At 42.4% G+C, this 19,560-nt stretch overlaps 1 pseudogene; it reads left to right on the forward strand.

Annotated features, from left to right (window-relative positions):
* The first annotated feature begins 500 nt into the window (after positions 1 to 500).
* The window catches only part of LOC140857990 (uncharacterized), a 54,928-nt pseudogene continuing 35,868 nt past the window's right edge, over positions 501 to 19,560 (forward strand).

Below are 19,560 nucleotides of genomic sequence, written 5' to 3' on the forward strand. Positions count from 1 at the left end.
GATATTTTATTTTGGAAGGGTTTCAAAATATGAAAAGGTTGATCCGAATCTTGAATCGGATTGTATTGGGTTGGCTTGTATCCAAAAAATAAATGTTCTAACTTGAAATAGCTAGAGTCAGAGGTTCCGACGTTATATTCGAGTTGAATACGGTTTAGTGGATTTGAATTCTTAAGTAGGAGCTTGGAGAGTGGACGTAGGTGCAAGGTTGGCACTGAACCACTATAAATCTTTTTGTTTGTGTTGTGATTACTTGCTCTCTTTTTTAAATTTTCTTATCTTCTTGTATTCTTACATCCAACTTCTACACCTTGCATAAATTTTACTCTCCACATTTATCGTACTCATTGTTAAATAATCCTTATAGTTGTAAGTTAATTTTTAAATTTTTAAAAACCCAATTCACCCCCCCTCTTGGGTTGCATAGCTGGACAACAAGTGGTATCAGAGCTCAGTACTCTATCCCTACTTTGATTTAATCATCAAAGAGCTAAAGATCTATGGCAACTCAAATTGGTGCTTCACTAGCCGAGGGACAGTCCACCAACCGACCTTCACTTTTCAATGGGTCAAACTATACATATTGGAAAGCTCGGATAAAAATTTTTATTCAAGCACTTGACTATGATATGTGGAGTATCATAGTAAATGGACCACACACACCCACTAAAATAATTGATGGTGTGGAATCAATCAAATTCGAAAAAGAATGGGAAGAGGTTGATAAGAAAATGGCTCAACTAAATGCTAAAGCTATGAATATTTTATATTGTGCTCTAGATGCTAATGAATTTAATCGTATTTCAACATGCATGTCAGCTAAAAAAATATAGGATAGATTAGAAGTAACTCATGAAGGAACTAATCAAGTGAAGGAATCAAAAATCAACATGCTTGTGCATAAATATGAACTTTTTAAAATGAAGCATGATGAATCAATAACTGAGATGTTTACTCATTTTACTGATATTATTGATGATCTAAAAAGTCTTGGTAAGTCTTATTCTAACAGTGATCTCATAAAAAAGATTCTTAGATATTTATCAAAGACTTGGGAGGCCAGAGTGACCGCCATCCTAGAAGCCAAAGATTTGAATATCCTACCCTTGGAGGAGCTTCTAGGATCACTAATGACTCGTGAGCTAAGCATGAAATAACATCAGAAAAAAGATGTCAAGAAGAGGAGGATAATCATCCTCAAATCCACTGCTCAACCTGATGAAGAATCCGAGGATACAGAAAATAAAGAGCAGGATGAAGAAATGGCCCTCATTACTAGAAGGTTTAAGAAGTTCTTGAAGAAAAGAAGACAAGAAATGAGGAAGAGGCCACCTACAAAAGAAAAATATAGCAAAAAGAAAGATAAGGAGCAACCCCTTATTTGTTATGAATGCAAGAAACTGGGATACTTTAAGTCTGAATGCCCACAACTGAAGAAGGATCTCAAGAAGTATAAGAAGAAGACCATGATGGCTACATGGAGCGAAAGTGATGAGCCAAGCTTCGAAAAAGAAGACTCAAATAAACAAGCCAACTTATGCCTTATGACACATAAAAATGAGGTAAATACTGAAACTCCTATTGACTTTACCTTTGAAGAACTTCATGAAGCATTTTATAATCTAATTGATGAACTAAAGAAGCTAGGGGTAAAGAATAAAGAATTAAAATCAAAGAATCAATCTTTACTAAAAGAAAATGAGAGTATTTCAAATGAAAAATCAATCCTGTCTCAAGAAAATCTGAACTTAAAAATTAAGATAGCCAAGTTAAAATCAATGGTTGAAAAATTCACTTTAAGCTCAAATAAACTTCACATGATACTTGATAATCAAAAGACCATTTATGATAAAGCTGGTCTTGGATATAACCCTTTAAAGAAACAAAAATTTTTGAAAAATATCTTTATAAACTCATCATACAACAAGTTTTCAAATATAACTTGCTTTAAATGTGGTAGAGTAGGACACAAATCCTATTCATATTTTTCTAACAAATCTAAAAATTTCTATGTAAAGAAAATATGGATTCCAAAAGGAACCATTATGACTAACCAAAAAGGATCCAAGAAAACTTGGGTATCTAAAGTCAAAACTCGACTCTTGTGTGTAGGTGTGTCTTGCATCCCAAGGAGTAAATCGAAAATGGTATCTTGATAGCGGATGTTCAAGACACATGACTGGTGATGAATCCCAATTCATCACACTTGATGCTAAAAATGGAGGGATGGTCACGTTTGAAGATAATGGCAAAGGAAAGATCATCGGTATAGGTAACATTGGTATCACTCCCTCTAAGTATATTAAAAATATTTTATTAGTAGATGGTTTAAAACATAATTTATTAAGCATCAATCAATTTTGTAATAAAGGATACAAAGTCATTTTTGAATTTTCAGTTTGCATTATAACTAGTCCTATTAATGAAGGCATTAAATTTGTTGGGCATAGACATGGTAATATTTATATAGTAGATTTGAATGATCTTTCCAAAATAAACATGCAATGTCTAGTAGCCTTGAATGCCAAGATTAATGAGACTAGTTGGCTTTGACATCGTAGGCTTGCACATATTAGCATGCATTCACTCTCAAAACTTATTAAAAAGGAATTGGTTATCGGCTTATCCAAATTGAATTTTGAAAAGGATAGAATTTATGATACATGCCAAATGGATAAACAAACATGAGTCTCATTCAAATCTAAAAATATTGTTTCAACTTTTAGGCCATTAGAACTATTACACATGAATTTATTTGGACCCACTAGAACTACTAGTCTAGGTGAAAAATAATATGATTTTATGATTATTAATAATTTCTCTTATTTTACATGGATCTTCTTCTTAGCACATAAGGATGAAATTTTTCATGTTTTCTCAAAATTTTATCGAAAAGTCACAAATGAAAAAGATTTTTCAATTCAAAATATTTGAAGTGATCATGGAACCGAATTTGAAAATCAAAATTTTAAAAAATTTTATGATGAAAAAGGTATTGACCATAACTTTTCAGCACCTAGGACATCCCAACAAAATGGGGTAGTAGAAAGAAAAAATAGAACTCTTAAAAAAATGACCCATACCATGCTATGTGAAAGCAACCTTCCAAGATATTTTTAGACGGAAGCAATTAACATGGTATGTTACATATTAAACCATGCTTTAATTAGACCAATTTTAAAGAAAATTTCTTATGAGCTTTGGAAAGAAAGAAAACCAAACATTGCATATTTTCATATTTTTGATTGTCGATGTTTGGTTTTGAACAATGATAAAGAAAGACTAAAAAAATTTGATGCTAAATCCGATGAAGTGATTTTTCTTGGTTACTCCTCTTCTAGCAAAGCTTTTAGAGTTTTCAATAAAAGAACTTTAATAGTAGAGGAATCAATACATGTTGTTTTTGATGAAACTAACGATCTTCCTTCAAGGAAGAATGAAAATATTGATGATGCAGATCCTCTTATAGAAGGGATGAAGGAGATCACTCTAAAAGACTCAACCATTCAAGATGATGAAGAACATGAAGACAAACAGGATGAGAAAGGTGAAGAACAACAAGAACAACCTCTAGGTATAAATGATCTACCCAAAGAATGGATGTATGATCACAATCACCCCAAGAAACTAATCATTGGTGATCCTACATATGCTGTAAGAACTCGCTCTTCATTTAGAGATGCATTCAATCATTTTGCTTTTGTCTCTCATCTTGAACCTAAAATCATAGATGAAGCTGAAAAAGATTATAATTGGATAAATATAATGCAAGAAGAACTTAATCAATTTGAAAGAAATAATGTATGGACTTTAGTTTCAAAACCTAAAAATTATTCAATAATTGGCACAAAATGGGTATATAGGAATAAATTAGATGAACATAGAAATGTGATAAGAAATAAAGTGAGATTAGTTGCAAAAGATTATAATCAAGAAGAAGGAATTGATTTTGATGAGACCTTTGCATCTATTGCTAGATTAGAAGCAATTAGACTTCTACTTGCATATGCTTGCTTTATGAATTTTAAGTTATTCCAAATGGATGTCAAAAGTACTTTTTTAAATGGATATATTGCTGAAGAAGTTTATGTAGAACAACTCCAGATTTTGACAATCATGCTTTTCCTAATCATATTTTGAAATTAAACAAAGCATTATATGGTTTGAAACAAGCACCTAGGACTTGGTATGAAAGACTAAGCAAATTTCTGCTTAATAATAATTTTTCAAGAGAAAATGTAGACACAACCCTTTTCATTAAAAGAAATCAAAATGATATATTAGTTATACAAATATATGTTGATGACATTATTTTTGGATCTACTAATGAAACTCTTTGTCAAGATTTTGCTAAGCTCATGCAGGAAAAGTTCAAGATGAGCATGATGGAAGAACTTACATTCTTCCTCGGACTCCAAATCAAACAAACAAAGAAAGGAATCTCTATCATCCAAAGCAAGTACACAAGAGAACTACTCAAAAGATTTGGAATGGAGAACTCCAAAACAATTGGTACACCCATGAGCCCATCATGTAAGCTTGACAAGGATGAAGGAGGTAAAAATATAGACTTAAAATTTTATAGAGGCATGATTGGTTCTCTATTGTATTTAACTGCTAGTAGATCGGATATTATATTTAGTATTTATCTTTGTGCTCACTTTCAATCAAATCCGAAAGAATCTCACTTGAATGCAGTTAAAAGAATCCTTAGATACTTAAATGGTACACAAACTCTAGGACTATGGTACTCTAAGGACTCATTAATTGACTTAATAGGATATTCAGATGCCGATTTTGCTGGATGTAGATTAGATAGAAAAAATACTAGTGAAACTTGCCAATTTTTTGGAGTTAACTTAATCTCTTGGTTTAGCAAGAAGCAAAACTCGATAGCACTATCTACGGTCGAGGTCGAATACATTACAGTCGAAAGTTGTTGTGCTCAAATCTTGTGGATTAAGCAATAACTTGAAGACTTTGACATCAAACTCAATGAAACTCCCATAAGATGTGATAACACTAGTACTATAAATCTAACTAAAAATTCAATTCAGCATTCTAAATCAAAACATATTGAAATTAGGCATCATTTCATAAGAGAACATGTCCAAAATAAAGATATAATTCTTGATTATGTTTGTACTGAAAAATAATTGGCTGACATCTTTACCAAGGTCTTAAGTGAAGATAGATTTTATGAAATTAGGAGAGAACTAGGAATCCTTGATCCATCAGCTTAAGTATCTCTCTGATTTCAAACTCTCAATGTCAAGAATTCATTGAACCAAATCTATTGAGCTCAATTCTCATTTTTTTTAAGAGCTCAAAAGCTCAAAACTATCATTCACATGATCAATATTTGGGTAAACATCCTTCTCTCAGAGTTTCAAATTTTTTTGAAATTATCCCATCATTCTTTTGAATTTTTATGTGCCATGAGTCGACCCCCAGGATCGACCCTAGGGTAAACTTATAATTTTGTCAAAACCCTTCGGGCGCTCTCTTCTTATTGAGAATTTTTTTTTGAGCCGACTCAGCCCTTCGTCTTCTTCCTCCCACCGAACCAAAAGCTCTCCATCTCTTCTCCCTCAAACCAAAGATTTCTCTCAAATATCTTCTCCCATCAATTTTCACTCTTCAAATCGCCCATTTAGAAACCAAGTTTCTCTCCTCTTCCTTCTTTATTTGGGGCGGTTCGAGCATTCCCTAGACTCTACCCGTCTTCTCCAAATCGGCACATCACCTCTCCAAAATCTTTGCCTTTCCACTAGAATCTTTTCCTCTCTCCCTCACATTTAGTCTTCTAAGCTCCTTTCAAGTCTCTCTTGACCTAATGGCTCCCAAAACAAAGCTACCGCAGAGGAGAAAATCTATTTGTGGGTTGGAAGAGAGTGTGCGCAGAAAGAGATTAGCAGCCGAGCCCTCTCTTGCTCCAATCCCTGCTTCAGATCTTGCTTCAGCTTCCACTCAGTCCCCAATCAGCCTAAGCAAGGTACCTCTCTCTGACCGAAAAGTAGAACCCAAGAAAAATATTGATTTTAAATTTTTTAAAAAAGAAGGATTCACAATTGGATCGAAGATTAAGTATCAAGGATAAAAATTTTACTGCTCTTTAAAAGAAAATACTTATGTCGATCTAGTCAGAGAATTTTACTGCTCTTATTCTTCACACGAAAATTTTCTTTACTTGAATTTTTCTCATATCCAAAAGCTTTTTCCACATCCACATCTAATTTTTTTTGAAGTAAAAATTAGTTGATTTAAATTTGAGTTCAAATAAGTTTGAATTTGAATGAAAACCTAGAATCCAAATTGAGTTGGACCCTTTTCTTTATGCCATCACCTTTCTCCATTCATAAAGTATTTTTGCATGAGATTTTTTATACTATTTTGATGTTGGTCAATCTCTCTCTGAGTTCATAAGATGAAGATAAAGTTTGGTTCAAAATTTAATTCAAATTTGATTTGAATTGATGATAAGGATCAACCAATGTTTGAAATTAAATCAAAACTACCTTTTCCTTATCCTTATCTTCTATGGGATGCCACCCTTAAGAAGGGATTAGTTTTGTGTGAGATTAGAAATAATTTTTTGTGTGAGAAATCTGAGAGTTGGGGTGTGAAAAGTTGAGAGTGGGTTGGGCTTCCGTGCATGAGAAACAGAGGAAGTATTCTTCCTCTCGAGCGTGAGGTGTAGGATCTAGGATTTCAACTCTAAATTTTGTGAGAAGAAAAATACAAGAGTGAGTCTTGTTCAATCTCCCACACCATCACTTTCTTGTAAAAATTTATCTTCTAATCCAGAGAAGTCTGAGAGATCCAAAGAAAGGAGCTTGGATCAGCCATCTAGAGCCTTCGATGTGAGCTAACACTCTCATGAAGGAAGATCTGATCAGGACTTTAAGTGGACGATCTGTATAGATCAGATGACCTATGCAGCTGCTCAGTATCAGTGAGAGCTTCATACTATATCTATCAATAGTGAAGATCATCAATCTATGAAAAGATGATGAGTTCTGAACTCAATCGATGTGATCTAAAGGTTAGATCAGATTCAAGGTATCGATATGATCGATGCAGTTTTCTATTTTATATCAAGTTTTATATGTAAATTTTTTATATCATAGCTCCTTAATTAGTAGTTTAGATCTGATCCACGATATGTTTAGAAGATTAAAGTATTTAATATTTTATTTTTCACTGTAAAATTTTAAAAATACATGCTTTGAACTATCCATTTTTTTTTCAATTAGTATCAGAGCGCGGTTTCTTATGACATAATTTTTTTTGCATATAACCTGATATTAAATGTATTTAGATCTATAATTTTATTTAGATTAGATCTGATATATGATATTTAGATTTAAAATTAATTATAGATCTGATCGCACAAACTGATATAAGATTATCTTGCTGTAAGGTTTATCCCTTACAGTGCAAAAGTTGTCCTACTTTGTGCTGATCTTCATAAAATTTGATTTTAATTATTTATATTAGATCTAAATAATTAATTTAAATTTTGAGTAGTATAGTAATCTGATTGGATAGTTCCTCATAGCCATCCGATCATAGGAGAAATCAAGATTTCATAACTCTATTTATCCATTCGATGGGATCTCCTATGACGTGTAGGGGTGCTGCACGATCTTTTTCATGATGATGAACAATGAAAAAAATTTTAAAACTTTATTTTAGATCTAAAATAATATATATTAAATTTAAAATTAATATTTTGATCATTAGATAATTGATTATAAAAATATTTTATAAAATTAAAAACTATTTTCAAACATCGAATCTGAATCCATATCAGTCCAAAACTTAATTGAGAATTAAGTGATCTAGATTTGATAATCAAAGATCTAAGGCATTAATTTCATAATTCATGGGTTAATGGGTTAGCTCGAGTCAAGTCCATTTAAAAAGTTAAACCTAGGATTAGACATCATTGATAATGAACTATGTTAGTAATTGATCAAATCTAATTAAAAGTTAATTTTGATTGGATCAATTTCTTCTCTTGATCAATTTTAATAGTTGTAATTTGTCAAGTCCATATCTTTGATTAGACTAATATGAACTTTAATCGTAGCTCCATGATCGAATCCAAATCTATAAGTTGATCAAATTGAAAATAACTAACCAATTGGTGTCTAAGATAAGTATGGTAACTTTGATCGGTGATCATTAATTGGGAGCTATTCGCATAGATTGAATCTATATCGAGTTAATAGCATATCCCTCCCATCGATCTCATTTACCTGACCAACATAGTGAATCATATTTTGATTAGATCACTTAATGATTGGGGTTGACCCATGCTAACTAAGAAATCAGTGTGACTGATTTAGGTGTTCCTAGTTCAACTTGTCTTGAGTCCTCTTCATGACTTGGTAAAGTCAGTGGGAAGATTTATGACTAGTTGGTTGACCAGCTTATGCCTAATCTTCTTTAATCTGACTTGGTGAAGTCAATGGGAGGATTAAGATTAACTGATCAAGTCTTTTTTCATCTCTCAATTCAACTAATTAAATCTTCTAAAATTATTAGTGTCCCTAAAATGAAATAGTTATGATAAAAACTAGATCATAGCCTTCCATTAAGTTAGGTGATAATAAGTCTAACAATTTAGATGATCATTGGAGATGCCACACGCCTAGTGCTCATCTGGCTGTCGGAATTATCACTCATACTATGTTGATTTGGTTATGTCTTTCTAATGATTGTCAGGTTGGCTGAGCCACACTCAGACCTAGTCACTCATTTATTAGATGCACTAAATTTTGGCATATTAATGGTTGGACTTAACCAGAACTTTCAGTGGAGGCGCCACACACCTGGTGAAGAGATGTCTGAGGCAAAATTGAATGTTAGAAATTGTTTGGTGAAATAATTGGTTAAGAACCTATCTATGGGTGCACAAGGGTTGGTCGAGCCACACTCAGGCCCATGTGCAATCCATGTGGATTCTAGTACCCATTAAGGAATTAGTGTAATTTTTTGAATTAAAGGTAGAGACTATCAATTTGAATAAAATAATGAGAGAATCTTTAGACTAAAATCCATATCTTTAGGCTTAATCAATTCATATACTAATTACATTTTAATTTTTTTTTTATAGTTATGGCCACCACCTTGTCGCTCCGATCACTATTAGATAGTGATAAATTGATGGGATCAAATTTTAATAGCTAGTATCGAAAGCTTAAAATAGTTTTGGAGCATAAATGGATCTTATATGTGTTGATAGATCCGGCACCCAAGGAGCCAGCTCTGAACGTGCGTAGTAGGTCAGAGACACTTATTAGAAGTAGCTCAATGATCGAACTATGGTTTGTTGTATTATGCTGGCAGCAATGAAAGATGAGTTCAACCGTCATTTTGAGAATGCTCAATTACAGGACATGTTGCAAATGTTGAACGAATCTTTTGACACACCCGATGACATTGAAAAGCATAAAACTAGTTGTGCCATCTTCAATGCTTGAATGAGAGAAGAAGCATCAGTCACCGATCATGTATTGTACATGATCGAGATGATTGAGTGCTTAAGTAAGCTCAACTGTCCTCTGCATGAGAAGTTGGAGAAAGATGCTATTCTGAATTCTCTGCCCAAGTCCTACCTCCTTTTTCTTACTCATTTTCGAATGACAAAGCCTACGGTCAACTACCATGATTTGCTGAGATTGCTACAAAACTTTGAGAAGGATCACCAACTCCATAAAGAGTCGGTGAATATTGTGGGAGGGTCTTCTTCTGGACGTCGATCCTTTAAGAAAGGGAAGAAGAACAGGAAGAACAAAAAAAGGATATAAAGTGCTGGGGCACCCAAGCTCAATCAGACCAAGAAACCTAAGTCTGATCAGAGTCAGGCAGAATGTTTCTACTGCAAGAAGCAAGAGCACTGAAAGAGGAATTGTCCTCAGTACATTGCCTCCTTGGAACCGAACAGATCGAGAAAGAAATAAGTTATTGCTAGACAAGATAATTATATAATAACATATTTTAATTTCTCAATTTATGATTCTACTATCTGGATATTAAATACTAGAAGTTCTTTTAATATTTATAATTCATTGCAGGGTCTGCTAGTCAGTAAGAGATTTGAAGAAGATGAAAGATTCCTTAATGTTGAAGATGGAAAATCAGTTTCAGTTCTAGCATTAGGAACTATTAAGCTTATATTCAAGTCCAATAGAATTATTCTTAGTGAATGTTACTTTTGTCTTTTCTTTTTGTTGGTGCAAAAATCCGCCTGCACCGGAGAAGCTGGAGTCGAGGGAGTCGCGGTCACCGTCGGGACCTGCAAAAGAAGTCTAAACCAGAGGTGGGGTTGCTCCGGCAAGACCCTCCGACGCTCAAGTCAGTTCTCTGCCTCAACAAGAATGGAGTGCTCGAACAAAAATTTTAGCAGAGTTTTGAGATAGAATTTTGAGCTTAGAGAATAACGTATCTGGGGTCCCCTTTTATAGACGGGGGGAGCAAAGGATTGATAACGACAGTTAATGATCGCCTCATCGTGGGCCGTACGGGGCCAGGAGAAATTTATCATGAAGAGTAATGGGGTGGAGTCGTAGCTGTCATCATGGCTCGCCACGTGGAATCAGTTGCGGGGAGTGGAGCGGCGTCCGTTGTCGCAACTCGCCAGGGAGTGGTGGAACTGCACAGGATCCGTTGCAGGAAGTGGAGCAGAATTGTGGCCGTTACTGCGGCCTGCCAGGGAGTGATGGAGCCACATAGGATCCACCGCAGGGAGTGGAGCAGAGTCGTGGTTGTTACTGCGGCCTGCCAGGGAGTGATGGAGCCACATAGGATCCACCGTAGGGAGTGGAGCAGAGTCGTGGCTGTTACTGCGGCCTACCAGGGGGTCCAGACTTGTCGGTCGAAGTTCGGTTGGAGTCTGATTTCCGCAGAAGTCCGGATGAAGATCATTTGTCGAGGAATCTCGATCGAGACCTTCAGCAGGAGTTCAGGGCGGAAGTCCGACTCCCGTGGGAGCCCGGACAAATCCTACCTGTAGCTGGAGTCGGAGGCGAAGTCCGGCTCCCGTGAGAGCTCAGATGAAGTCTTCCTGCAGTCGAAGTCGGGGACGAAGTCTGGCCCCCGTAGGAGTCCGGATGAAGTTTACCTGCAGTTGAAGTTAGAGATGGAGTCCGGCTCTCATAGGAGTCCGGACAAAATTTACCTGCAGTTGAAGTTGGAGATGGAGTCCGGCTCCCGTAGGAGTCCGGACGAAGTTTATCTGCAGTTGAAGTTAGAGACGGAGTCCGACTCCCGTAGGAGTCCGGACGAAGTTTGCCTGCAGTCGAAATTGGAGACGGAGTCCGGCTCCCGTAGGAGTCCGGACAAAGTTTACCTGTCGCTGAAGTCGGGGATGAGGTCCAGCTCCCGTAGGAGTCCGGACGAAGTTTGCCTGCAGTCGAAATTGGAGACGGAGTCTGGCTCCCGTAGGAGTCCGGACGAAGTTTACCTACCGCTGAAGTCGAGGACGAGGTCCGGCTCCCGTAGGAGTCCGAACGAAGTTTGCCTGCAGTCAAAATTGGGGACGGAGTTCGGCTCCCATAGGAGTCCGGACGAAGTTTACCTGCCGCTGAAGTCGGGGATGAGGTCCGACTCCCGTAGGAGTTCGGACGAAGTTTGCCTGCAGTCAAAATTGGAGTGGAGTCCGGCTCCCGTAGGAGTCCGGACGAAGTTTACCTGCCGCTGAAGTCGGGGATGAGGTCCGGCTCCCGTAGGAGTCCGGACGAAGTTTGCCTGCAGTCAAAATTGGAGATGGAGTCTGGCTCCCGTAGGAGTCCGGACGAAGTTTACCTGCCGCTGAAGTTGGGGACGAGGTCCGGATCCCGTAGGAGTCCGGACGAAGCCTTCCTGTAGTTGGAGTCAGAGACGAAGTCCGGCTCCCGTAGGAGTCCGGACGAAGTCTCCCTGCCACCGCAGGTCGAACGTCGGTAGAATCCCCGAGGGGTCACTCCTGACACGAACTTTGGCTGGGGGGTTTTACACCCAACACCAATCCTCCTACTTTCGAGTTCGAGTTTCGATCGAAGGAAGTACAGAAAATTTTTACAGCCGAAGTCGTTTCCTTGAATTCTGTACATGACTGCCCTCGAAAATCTTGGCATTTAATGTGTGTGTGCTGGAGCCTTTTTCTGATTAAGGCGATCCGAAGAGTCCTTTCAAAACTCCCACCAGGGTATAATCCTAAGCATCACACCATAATGGTCCGCGAATGGTCAGCCCCATGCCGCGGTGAGTGGGATGCGTGGCAGACACTGGTTGACCTAGGGATATCTACCACCATAACTGCGTCAGGCCCCGTTGCTTATTTAAGCCCCCGCCTTTTCTCCAGGGGCTTCACTTCGCCTGAGGGTCGACACCTTTCTTTCGCCTGAGAGTTTAGCCACTCAGCCACTCCATCGGTGCCCTTTTCGACTCCGAGCGCCCTTCGCACCAGTCCTTGCCATCCCCGTCGGCTCCCCGTCATCTTCAGTCCCCCGAGCCTCTCCGAGGGGTTCTCCCGTCGGGGCCCCCACCCCGGAGGCCAACCTCGAGAGGATGCCATGGACCAAGGGGAGTGTGAGGAGGAAAATAGCAGCCTGCGAGTTCTCCGACTGTCAAACTGTTACTGAGGGTTCCCATCATCTTAAAGGGGGCTCGAGGAAGAATTCCTTCAACAACAGGGGTTTAATAACGAGGACAACTGGTGAGGGCATTCCGTCTGAGAATTTTAGAGTATCTGAACGGGGCGACACCGGTCAAGGAGGCAGAGTTGTCGTCACAAGCTGTGGCAGGATTCTTGACGCCGTCGGGGTCGAGGGTCCAGAAGCAGTCAGCACCGATGGTGGGGCAGTAGAACTTGTTGCGGGGATGGTGGAAGTAGCGCATACCGACCTTGTTGGAGTACCTAGGACGGTGGTTGTCGTGGAGCACACGGTGGTGGCGCATACCTCCGGCACCATCACGGCCTCCGGGGTACCTCCGGTTCTTCTTGATGCAGGTCATCGTCGCCGCTGCCGTTGCCTTCACTGCCTCCTGAATTCTATCCCATCCTTTTCCCCCTAGGGTTGGGGTTTCGACGATGGAGCGGAGCGAGGCGGGGGGCGAGAGCCGAGAGGTTTATCACACGCACTGGAAAATACTGCTGAGAAGGACGGAACCGAGAAGAGAAGTCGACAGCTTGAAGTGGTCTTCGGAGTATTTCTTTCGAGTCTTGTAGTAATGTCTTCTTTTGGCCCTCTGGGTCTTGTAACGTACATTTTGTTAATCGAAAAATGAGAAGGAGATTTTGTTACTTCGTTCGCACTTTACGTCAAATTGCTGCCTGCCGAACTTCTTTCCTTTACCATTGTTATTGTTGTATTCCCTTCTCTCTCTTTCTCTTCCTTTTTTTTTTTTTGACATCGTCCGGAGGTGATTGGTTGTTGCCACGTCGGCTCACTTTTTCAGTTATCCTTCTTCTTCAGCCTTAATGGCTCTATGATGCATGTTTAATAAATAATATGAGAAGAGAATTTTCTGCTACCTCTTTTACTCATGTGTTGAATTGTCGCTTGCCGAGCTTCTTTCAGCCTTTGCATCGTTCGGAGGTACTCGATTGCCATCGCCTTGACCCATCCTTTCGTCCATGACCGCAGATTTATCTGGGGCCGCTCGGGTTTGGCACCCCCCATCAGGACTCGAGCTCGGAGGTCTGAGCTTCTCGTCACCCTGAGGAAGTCGTCTTATCGCGGGCTTGCGTTGAGAGCTTTCTTGAAAGCTGGGATTCTTGATAAGAATCCAATCCTTGCTGAGACGAGATTCTCTACATCTTTGATGCTGTTTGTTTTCCATTCATCACTGATGTAGTCCATCGCTTTCCTTTGTAACTCCTCTCCCCTTTCCCCTTTTTCTTTTTCGAGTGGGATTTTCCCTCTGCTCTTGGTGGGGTCGCGGGAGCCCGGCTCCTGTAGGTGAAGTCGGGGTGAAGTCCGACTCCCGTAGGAGTCCAGACGGAGTCTACCTGCAATTAAAGTCAGGGGCGAAGTCCGGCTCCCATAGAAGTCTGGACGAAGCTTACCAGCGATCAAAGTCAGGGACAAAGTCTGGCTCCCGTAGGAGTCCGGACGGAGTCTTCTTGCGATCAAAGTCGAGGGTGAAGTCTGGCTCCCGTAGAAGTCCGGACAGAGTCTTCTTGCGATCAAAATTGAGGGTGAAGTCCGGCTCCTGTAGAAGTCCGGACGGAGTCTTCTTGCGATCAAAGTCGAGGGTGAAGTCCGGCTCCCGTAGAAGTCCGGACGGGGTCTTATTGCGAAGGGGCCGCTGGGAGGGTCCCCCTTTTTCTCATCTGGTCTTGAATGACCAGACCTTAATTGGTGTCAGGGCGAGGTTCTTCTCCTATTTCTGTCGTAACAAGTTTCAGCTCTGGTTAGGACGAGGTTCTCCTCCTGTCCCTAACGCGGCTGTAGGGGCACATATGGGCACTGCTGGGCCCTTCCCCCATCCGGTCTAGGTGTAACCGGGCCTTCGACTTTGCTCATGTTAGGACGAGGTTCTCCTCCTGTTCCTAACATGACTGTGGGGGTACATATGGACGTTGCAGGGCCTCTCCCCCATCCGGTCTAAAGAGAACCGGGCCCTCGACTTTGCTCAAGTTAGGACGAGGTTCTCCTCCTATCCCTAACAGGGCTGTGGGGGCACATATGGGCGTTGCTTGGCCTCTCCCCCCATCCGGTCTAAAGAGAATCGGGCCTTCGACTTTGCTCAAGTTAGGGCGAGGTTCTCCTCCTGTCCCTAACCGGGCTGTGGGGGCGTATATGGGCATTGCAGGGCCTCTCCCCCCATCTGGTCTAAAGAGAATCGGGCCTTCGACTTTGCTCAAGTTTGGGCGAGGTTCTCCTCCTGTCCCTAACAGGACTGTGGGGGCACATATGGGCGTTGCAGGGCCTCTCCCCCCATCCGATCTAAAGAGAACCGGGCCTTCGACTTTGTCGAGATGAAGTTCCCCTCCCGCTTCCGATACGGTTTGTTTTGACTGTCCTATCGATATAAGCTAGTGCCAAGAGAGGAGACATGTAGATATGCAACTTTTATTTAAAATAAAGTTATTGGTAATACATTCGTAAGTTTTTCGAGCTCCATGGTCGTGGGAGGTCTGCTCCTCCGAGCTCCTTGAGGTAATAAGTTTCGGGCCGGACTACTTCTTTGACTTCATACGGACCTTCCCAGTTCGGGGTGAGCTTCCCTCGATCTTGAGGTTGCGAGACAGCGGCTCGTCGAAGCACTAGATCTCCTGCTTTAAAGACTTTATTCTTGACCCGGGAATTGTAATAGCGGGCGACTTTCTGTCTGTAGGCTGCCATCCGAACTTGAGCTACCTCACGCTTTTCTTCCAGTAAGTCGAGGTTGGCTTTAAGACCTTGCGAATTGTGATGTTCGTTGAATGCCACGACTCGCGCCGACGGGAGTTTAAGCTCAATTGGGATAACAGCCTCTATTCTGAAAGCTAAAGCAAAGGAGATCTCCCTCGTGGGCAGTCTTTGGGTAGTTCGATATGCCCACAGCACATGATAAAGTTTGTCTGCCCAAGTTCCCTTCGCCTTTTCGAGCCTTGTCTTGATCCCTTGCAGCAGGGTTCTGTTGGTCACTTCAGCTTCGCCGTTCGCCTGGGGATGGGCTACTGATGTGAAGTTGTGGGAGATGTTTAGATCTTCATAGAATTCGGCGAATCTTGCTCCCATAAATTGCCGCCCGTTATCAGTGATTAGGGTTCTTGGCAGACCGAACCTGCAAATGATTGACTTCCAAACGAAATCTTGAACCTTAGCTTCTGTGATTTTTGCCAGTGGTTCGGCTTCGACCCACTTGGTGAAGTAGTCAATCGCTACCAGGAGGAACTTCCTCTGCCCTGACGCCACGGGAAAAGGTCCAAGGATGTCCATCCCCTATTGCGCAAAAGGCCATAGGGCACTCAAGGGTGTAAGCTCGGTGGCGAGCTGTCTCTGGATGTTGGCATATCTCTGACATCGGTCACACTTTTTGACGTATTCAATCGAGTCATGATGCATCGTCGGCCAGTAATATCCTTGGTGGAGCAACTTATGGGATAAAGATCTAGCCCCTAGATGGCTTCCGCAGATTCTTTCATGCACCTCCCACAAGGCATAGTCAGCTTTCGAAGGCCGGAGACATTTTAAAAGGGGCAAAGAGTATGATCTCTTGTACAACTTGCCCTCATAAAGGATGTATTGGGAGGCTTGATTTCTGAGCTTTTGAGCTTCTTTTGCATCCTGGGGGAGAACCCTGTCTCTGAGATATGTTATCTGTGGGTCGATTCAGCTGGGCTCGTGGTCAATTTCCATCATAGGCTGCGATTCTTCCATACTCAGACACTTTAGAACTTCAAAGAGAACATCCTTGGGCAATTCGGCCGGAGCCAGCATTGCCAGCTTGGAGAGAAGGTCGGCCCTGGTATTTTTCATCCTTGGAATCTGCCTAATGTTGAAGCTACTGAAGGCGGGAACGAGCTCCTTTACCTTTTCAAGATACTTAGCCATGCTGTCCTCCCGTGCTTTGTAGTTTTCGTTGACTTGTCCCACTACTAGTTGGGAGTCACTGTGGACTTGGAGCTGATCTACTCCCAACTCTTTGGCGATCTTCAGTCCTGCGATCAGAGCTTCATATTCTGCTCCATTGTTTGTTGCAGGAAACTCGAAGCACAGAGCGTACTCCACGATGATTCCCTCTGGACTGATCAAGATCAGGCCCGCACCTGCGCCTGACATATTGGAAGATCCGTCCACGTAGAGGGCCCAAAAGCAACCAGAGGGATCTGCTTCTTCTTTGGGGGAGTTCGGTCGGGACTCCAGGCCATCCATTTCACCTTGTTCAGGTTCGGTCTCCTCCAGGATAGTACACTCCACTATGAAATCTGCCAATATCTGGGCCTTCACTGCTGGCCTGGGTCGATAGTTGACGTCGAATTCTGTGAGCTTGATCACCTATTTTGCCATCCTCCCAGAGGCATCCGCTTGGTGTAGGATCGCCTTGATCGGTTGGTCGGTGAGCAGCGTTACGGTGTGCCCTTGAAAGTAGGGTCGGAGCCTCCGGGCTGCAATTAACAGGGCGTAAGTCAGTTTTTCTAATTTAGTATACCTGATCTCGGCGTCTCTCAACGTGCGACTGACGTAGTAGATCGACCGTTGGACTTTTGCTTCTTCCTTGACAAGGACTGTCGCGAGAGCCATGGGAGAGACCGCCAGGTATAAAAATAGTTCCTCTCCAGGCTCTGGCTTCGCCAACAGCAGAGGTGAGCCGAGGTAGCTCCTTAGTTCTTCGAATGCCTGTTGGCACTCAGGGGTCCAACAGAAGTTCTTCGGCCACTTGAGGGTTTGGAAGAAGGGTAAGCACCATTCGGCCGACCTCACGATGAAGCGATTCAGGGCTGCTACCCTCCCTGTAAGGTGCTGAACCTCTTTTATCGACTTCGAGGTGGCCATCTCCTGGATGGCACAAATTTTCTCCGAGTTGGCTTCGATTCCGCATCCCGATACCATAAAGCCCAGAAACTTTCCCGAGGTCACTCCGAAAGTATATTTAGTCGGGTTCAGCTTCATCTTATATTTTCGGAGGGCGTCGAAGGCCTCCTTGAGATCGACGACGTGGTTCATGGAAGATTTGCTTTTCACGAGCATGTCGTCCACGTGGACCTCCATATTGCGGCCGATCTGCTCCTTGAAGATTTTGTTCACCAGCCGTTGATAGGTTGCGCCTGCATTTTTGAGGCCGAAAGGCATGACCCTGTAACAGTAAAGGCCACGGTTAGTAATGAAAGTAGTCTTTTCTTCGTCTTCCGACGCCATCCTGATTTGATTATAGCTGGAGAATGTATCCATAAAGGTGAGGAGCTCATGGCCTGAGGTCGCATCCATCAGTTGATCAATTCTGGGCAGAGGGTAGCTGTCCTTTGGGCAGGCTTTATTCAGCTTTTTAAAGTCTAGCACATCCTCCACTTGCCGTTTTCCTTTTTGACTAGGACAACGTTGGAAATTCAGTCAGGATAATTGACTTCCCTAATGAATCCAGCTTTCAGGAGTTTGTCCACTTCCTCGGCTATCGCTTTCTGCCTCTCTGGTGCATGACCTCGGATTTTCTCTTTCGTCAGTCGATGCTTGGGATCGACGGTCAGGTGGTGCTCCATGACTTCCGTGTCAATCCCCGGCATGTCTGCTGGAACCCAAGCGTAAATGTTCGCATTCTTTCGTAGAAAATCGATGAGATGCGTCCGCACCTCTTCTCCAAGGTTGGAGCCGATCTTCACCACATGCTCCGCATTTTTGTCGTTCAAAGGGATCGAAACCAGATCTTTGATTGGGCCGCCCCTCTCCTCAATGAGGTCGTCGCGGGCATCCAGCCCATCAACTGGACAGGGGTCGGATTGGTCGCTTCTTTGCAAGGCTATGTTGTAGCAGTGTCTGGCCAGGGCTTGGTCTCCCTGACCTCTCCGATCCCCTGGTTGGTAGGGAATTTCAACTTCAAATGGTAGGTTGACACGATGGCTCGGAGAGCATTGAGGTCAGGTCGGTCGAGGATCGTGTTGTAGGCTGACGGCGCTTCACCACCAGAAAATTCACCAGAGCCCTGGATTGCCTTGGATATCGACCCGCAGCTATAGTAAAAGTTATCACTCCCTCCACCGGGACAGCATCGTCGGTAAACCCTATAGAGGGGAGCTAATCGGTCCCAAATGACTGTCAAGGATGGACATTCTTGAGAAGGTGTCGTAGAATAAATATCGACCGAACTCCCATTGTCGACAAGAATACGACGGACGTCGTAATTAGCTATATTCAAGAAAACTACGACCGTATCGTTATGAGGAATTGAACTCCCTGAGCATCTTCTTCGATGAAAGTTATGGTTCCTCGATCTTTTGCCGCTTGGGAGGTCCGGCCAATACGCCGGTCGCTCCCCGCCGGGATTCTTCGAGATGGTGTTGGCGAAATCGTCGGAGGCCGATTGTCCGACCGCTCCATGCCGCCGGTCGTTGCCGGAGGATGTGGGGCCTGGGAAACTGGAGGCGAGGCCGGAGCCTGAGATCTGGCCATGGAGGCCGTGGGTCGCCGTGTGGATGCTTCGCGAGAAGGCATCGGACGAGGATCTAGTGGGGGAAGGAGGAGAGATGCCGGAAAAGATGACCGGAGGCGGTCCCTTGAGCGCTCCTTTAAGAAACAAGGGTACTGCAAAGACACAGCCCTTCCTCTAGCGCCAATCCTGTTGGTGCAAAAATCTGCCTGCGCCGGAGAAGCTGGAGTCGAGGGAGTCGCAGTCGCCGTCGGGCCTGCAAAAGAAGTCTAAACCGAGGTGGGGTTGCTCCGGCAAGACCCTCCGATGCTCAAGTCAGTTCTCTGCCTCAACAAGAATGGAGTGCTCGAAAAAAATTTTAGCAGAGTTTTGAGATAGAATTTTGAGCTTAGAGAATAACGTATCTGGGGTCCCTTTTATAGACGGGGGGAGCAAAGGATTGATAGCGACAGTTAATGATCACCTCGTCGTGGGCCGTATGGGGTCAGGAGGAATTTA

Source organism: Elaeis guineensis, chromosome 5, assembly GCF_000442705.2.
Source record: "Elaeis guineensis isolate ETL-2024a chromosome 5, EG11, whole genome shotgun sequence".
Lineage (NCBI taxonomy): Eukaryota > Viridiplantae > Streptophyta > Magnoliopsida > Arecales > Arecaceae > Elaeis > Elaeis guineensis.